The 6,361-nt window shown below is 33.1% G+C and overlaps 1 long non-coding RNA gene across 2 annotated transcripts; it reads right to left on the bottom strand.

The window, feature by feature from the left end:
• Window positions 1-284: 284 nt before the first annotated feature.
• Window positions 285-4,728, bottom strand: LOC148782520 (uncharacterized). 2 transcript variants are annotated; one of them, XR_016053183.1, is made up of 3 exons: window positions 4,381-4,728; window positions 4,051-4,238; window positions 285-378 (listed from the first exon to the last, which is right to left on the bottom strand). It is a non-coding gene; the product is annotated as an uncharacterized LOC148782520 (long non-coding RNA). The 2 variants fall into 2 exon arrangements; XR_016053184.1 differs by having other exon boundaries at window positions 4,051-4,268.
• Window positions 4,729-6,361: the final 1,633 nt, after the last annotated feature.

The following is a 6,361-nucleotide window of genomic DNA, read 5'->3' on the forward strand; positions in this document are numbered from 1 at the left end:
TAAATAAATGATGTAATAATATATATATTTTATCATGAAAGTTGAAAGGCTTACACCATGAACTGCAGCCCTCAAGAGGCTCAGCTGCTGTCTGTAAAACGTATTCACCTGAAGATTGAACAAAGGTCGGTGAAAAGAGTTAAATGGTGGTCGAAAAGAGTAGGCAGTAAAGCATGTTTAGGATTCAGATTTAGAGGGAGAAAGTTGCAACCTTCTTGACTACATTCCATGCAACGCCTTGTGTGCATGGTGGAGTGGTGAGAGAGCCCATATATCGGTAATACTTTCTACTACCCATCTTATGTGCCTTGGATCCACGACGCCCGTTTGTGCTTCAGCATCTTTAGAATCCGCAATAGATAATATATTACCCATGACCTGAAATGATCAAAGAACCGGACTTTTTAATTTCTTCAATCGCAGACAAAATCGTCACGAATTTTTTTTTTGTAAAGCAATGGAGAGAGAGAGAAACGAAAAGCCTGTCGACCAACGTAGAAAAATTTGGGAAGGAGAAAGAGACGATGCCCTATATGTTATCTAGACACAAACGCATGTCTCTATTTATAAGTTTAATATGAGTGTCAAAATCCGAAAAATATGTTAGCTAGATACAAACACATGTGTCTATTTATAAGTTTGCTATGTGTCAAAATCCGAAAAGAACATCTAGATACTGTACCTTTCTACAATATAGAAATATTTTTATATAGGAAAGGTATATAATGAGACCGTTTACATTTGGTACAAGGTGTTCACAAATAATCTTGACCATTAGATGTGAAATTGGGTAGCTGCATTTATTTCATTGACCTGACACACTTAAGCTATCAGATTTCACGTTGAATGTTGTAAATAATTGTGACCTCCTTGTATAAACGATAAATGGTCTCATTGTATACAATCCCTTACATATATGTGTACAAGTATATATACATATTTTAAAATTTACTTGTAGAAGTAACATATATGTGTAAAATTTATGAGTTGCAAAAGTTACATCCCAAAATTTAAGATCTAAAAAGTATCCCTAATGCATATTTTACCAAAATTTAAGCAGACTTGTGTTTGATTACATGAACCGGGCTCGGAACCTGGATATGGGCCAATCCAAATAACTTGGAACCGGTTATGGTTAACCTGAAAAACTGGGCAAAGTCTAGGCCTGGCCAAAGATCATTAAAAAAGCGATTATATAAGCGACTTCGGCACAACTGGACGAGAGAGACCATCATTCCCTATGGATGGAGTTTAAAGAGTATATTGAGCAGAGCAGTATTCGATTACGAGAACTGGGCTCTTAACCTGGATATGGGCTAGTCAAAATAACCTGGAATTGGTTCCATTTAACCCGAAAAGATTGGGTAAGTCTTGGCCTGACCAAATATTCTTAATAAATAAATGAATAAATAAATATATATATATATATATTCTGCAAAGATTAAAACTTTAACGAAACGAAACACATCTAAACAAAGATTAAAAAAAAATATGTGAAATATAAATTCTGCAAGTTTTAAATAGTGCTATTTTTGAAATAATCTATTGGGGTACTTTAGAAATAATTAAAAAAAAAGGAAAATGTAAAAATAAATATTGATGGTAAAAATGTTTTCTAATCTTTGCCAAAATGATAGAAAACATTAAAAAATATATTACAAATAAGTTTGTTTATTTTTTAAAAATTTTTAATGATTTTTTTAAATTTTTTCAACATATTGAAACTTAACCACAAAATCCGACTAAAACTAGACCGACCAAAGGCCAGTTTAGAGTAACCCCGCCCGTTCTGGTTCAATCTGGCCAGTTTGTCAAACGCTGGAGCATACTTTGGTGGGGAATCGAATTTGCACACCGTGAGAGAGAGAATGCCGTTAGAGAGAGAGAGCATGATTACCTCCTAAAGGAAGGAATCAAGTCTGCCAATTTTGTAGGCAAACGCAACCACCGCTCTCTTCTCTTGTTTGCTTTCGTGAACCAAGTGCATCTCTAATGAGTATCTGAATCAAACAAACCCCCATTATTTTTGGTCAATTTTGGTAAGTAAAGGTGAATGCAATACATTTATGAAATAAGTGCACGACAGGAGGAAAAGGCCTTGGATTGAAATGACGGCCATCAATTAATCGAAAGTATAAAAGAAGCATAGTTAGCAAGTCTCCAGTTAAAACAAAAAAAAAAATATTTACAAATCCTACTTTTTGATATCCGTTAAGAACTCTCAATTTTTAAAAAGATCTCCAAAATATCACGCTTTTTAATGGAACTGATATAAATGCGTATTTTATCTATTTTCAGAAAGACTTTTAAGAAAAGCTTCTTCCCTATAACTTTATTTCATCATTAACTTAATATTAATGAATTTTAATTTATAGATAAGTACATTAACAATGGGAAAACTTCACCAATGAGTTCTCTTAAGAAAGGTATATGAAAAAATACAAGCAATATATTACTCCAAAAAAAATAATCAAAACAATCGTATGTCTCAAAATAATAAGTAGAATTAAAAGAAGAATAATCCAATGAAAAATCTTTTATGTATTTATTTTTAAGCCCATTGAGTCCTTATAAAGAGCAAGACTGAGATTCAATGGTATTAATGATTTAGATAGCTAAGAATTCAGTGCAAGATTCGAATTTGGATAAGCATTTTGTTGTTTTTTTATGTATAGAAAAGTATGATTAATTTCATAGTTTTTTTAATTTATTTCATTGGTGTGTACAACATAGAAATTTGGATGAACCACTATTTTATATATTTGGGTCTTTTTGTTTTCTTTTAATTAACTGCATTCTTATTTTGGGAGCTTTCTTTTTTTTTTTAAATAATCCTATACCCTGGTTCACAATTCTTGTTATTTGCTAATTAGTTCTTATGTTCAATATTGTTGTTGTTGTATCTATAATATATTTTGTACTATGACAATAGAGTAAGCATTGTCATTAGATTTATTAAAAATTTCAACAAAAAATTGTCAAGCGTTACTAAAATTATTGTTTAGTGGCTTAATATATCTATACAATAGATGCAAATCATACTTCTATATTGTAATCATCTTTACATATTCGATTTTTTAACTATGTTTTTTTTTAACCAAATCCAAAATATTCACCATTCTATAACTTTGAAAATAAAAACGATTTATTACAGATGTTTTCGTCGGTCGATATTTTATTATTCCTTTACTTGCTTACTATCAAAAAGGAGAGAGACCCATACACAGCATAATTAATTAATTAATTTAACTTCTACCATTGAAAGTGTGCTCGGAGGGTGAATGCCAATGACATTGCTCGAGAACATACTCCGTTTGGTTTATTTCAAGTGTTCCAGCTCCACTTTCCCCCCAATTACGCTGCCATATCAATTTACAGTTGCACACACGAACAAGTAGAAAGAGAACAATGTTCAATTACAATTATAGATGAATGGCCCAAAAAACAATTGCACACTTAATAAAGGAATGAGCGCATTATACTACGCTCCTGCAGGAGCATACTGTGAATCTCCTCCATCACTCAAATATCTATTTAGGAGAAATTTTTAGTCTAAAATTTTGAAAAGCATATAATAATTACTAGCTGATAATTTTTTTAAGAAAAGTTTTGAATTTTAAGTTTTGTATCATTTGGATCTAGCCCTTCAAAAAATTAGCGGGTCTCAATATTGAGGCATAATTTTTTTCTAATAAATTGAGAGTTTATTTTTTAAATTTCTTTTTTTTACCAAGGCTAGTGTCTGGGTTGTAAAAATTACATCCCAAAATTTGAGATCCAAAATGTTTGCTCGAGGGAGGAAAGGATAGTATCCTCCTAAGGGAGATGGAAATCTTTTGGCTAATGGAAAAACGTTGTGTTCAAATAAAACATAAGATATGATCGTTCACTTGTGTGTATATAAGACACACTAATTAAAAGGGAGTCATAAAGAAAAGAAAAAATGAAAACGGAAGTATTAATTTCATTTGTGTTCATGACGCATACACACGGAGAGAATGAGCCAGATGAAAATTAGATTTTATTCAACTGACTCAGAGAGAGAGATACCATTATATCATGGCCTCTGTTCTTAAGGATTGCTTTGGCGGGCTTATATTCTCTCTTTAAGCACCCCATATTTGGCAGAAGCTCCACCCTTTTTTGATGCAGGTCATGTGGAGACTGCATATCCCCATTGCTGCAAGCCGCCCATTCGGGATGGAGCTCGCCCCAGTGCTTCGGCCCCTTCTCACTACCTTCCAAATAATCAAACTCTTTCTCATCCTCTACCACCCATTAAACAAAAACATCATACGAGAGAGAGAAAAACATTGACACATAAATCACAGGAAGACCAGAATATACAAAGAGAGATCGAAAATGGGTTGCGGAGATTACCAACTTTCTGAGAAGCCGAAGGAACGGATTGTGTTATAATAAGAAAAAGAATGAAAGAGGACGTGAAGCAAAGGCTAGGCCTACATAGAGCCATGTTGATCCTCTCTCTACAAAATGTGTTTCTGATTCTTGATTCTCTCTAGCTCTTACTCAAACGAATGGTTTATATATAGGCTGGGTTTCTTCTTTCCGGGAAGATGAATTGATACAGATATAGTAATAAAAAGCTATGAAAGAATTGTCAAAGTTCGTACCAGCTGTGACGAACTACGATGAATTGTGATCTATTATTGTTCATAATTAGTTGTAATTTGGTCTACTTGTTCTTTTTTTTCTGTTAATTTGGGGTAAGAAGGTACCACTTCCTAAGTTGACAATCGGTTACTGTTCAACTATGCCACCTAAGTAACCCGAATTTATTGGACAGCCTCTGAATCTGTACATAAAACAGGAAAAGTAGTGCGTGTGTCAACGGACACACTTCTACAATAGCGTACATCCATCTTCGTGATGGGTGTTAGAAAATGGTGGCCCCAAAAGTTCCAGTGGACTATGCACAAAGTACGTCAAAAAAAAAAAATTTGTCTTTAAAAATAAAAATTTATTTTCTTTCAAGATTCTTATAATGGTTGAGATTTTCATTCCTTAAAAATTTAAAACCACAATTCATCTCTAAAATAGATTTAAGAGGGAGAACGCATTTCCATAGATGACTTGGCTGTCTCATAGAAACATTTTCCCGAATAACAATATAAAAATAAATGAAACGAGACAATAATGACTTAAATTTGTGTAATTGAGTCCGCCAATGTTTTGGATTTCAAGTCATGTAATAATAAGTAGCTTGTGTGGCAGGTAACGGGGAATTGGTTTTCGACACGGTTTCTACGAGTCCATGTAGAAATAAGTTCACTTCTAAAAATCTATTTTTTAATGGATTTTCGAGCCTAATTTTTAAGGACATGTAATCTCCAACATGGAGATCATGAATATATATATATATATATTATATAAAGAATTATGAAGAAACTTACGGACCATTAGTTTCAATTGTTTTTAGATTAGGAAAAGTGTTTCAAGCAGGTTGGACCGCATTTTTACATATGCGGTCCAGAAAGTCTAACCATCTTAAAGTTGGATGCAAATAGGTGTTCCATCTAAAAACAATGGAAACTAAGGTTCCAAATGTTTTCTTATTAGAATTATTTTTTAAAATTTTTAAAATTTATTTATTTATTCACATTCATGATCTCCATATTAAATACAAAAGTTATTAGAATGATTCAAAATTAAACATAAAGCACGGTAGAGTCATTAGAATCAATAGAAAATTTAGGAGTTTGGGAAGGTGTAAGCCCCAAGTCATGTAGCTATGCATCATCATCATCACCATGATCATCATCATCTGTGGATATGTCATCATTTCTCATCTCTTTAAAAACCTCTTCTAGCAATGAACCAAGCTCTTCAAGATTAATTGCATTACAATCATGCTTTTTATTTCCATGAAACGCCAAATTAAACCATAACCTATTGGCAAACCCTAGACCACCTATCCCAAATCTAGGTCCCTAACTATCTCAAGCTTAAACAACTAAGACTCAACTTAAGTCACCTTAGACATAGTAGGAAAGTCCTCGAGGACTGGTAGAAGTTGACATTCAAGTCCCTACTTTAATCAGGCGATGGTTCTAGGCGCTGAGTTTGTAGGCCTAATCTTCAATTAGGTATCTAATTCCTTTCTTTTTACTCTATATTATTTCACTTGCATGCTTAGTTTAGTTTAACTTATCTTAATTTTCTTTTTTTAAAACCTCTTATAAATCTCCCCCCTCTTACTCCCAAAGCTTTTTGAAGTGTGAGCTTTTATCAAATTTCTAGTTTCAGTGCCTTACAAGCCAGCTCCGCTGGTTGTCGGTAAAGAGAGGCCTTTCCCAGGTCAACCCTTTCACTGATTATAATTCATTAGAACCCCATATAA

The sequence above is a fragment of the Amborella trichopoda genome, chromosome 4, assembly GCF_054954075.1.
Source record: "Amborella trichopoda isolate Santa Cruz 75 chromosome 4, AtrichopodaSantaCruz75HAP2 v2.0, whole genome shotgun sequence".
Taxonomy (NCBI): domain Eukaryota; kingdom Viridiplantae; phylum Streptophyta; class Magnoliopsida; order Amborellales; family Amborellaceae; genus Amborella; species Amborella trichopoda.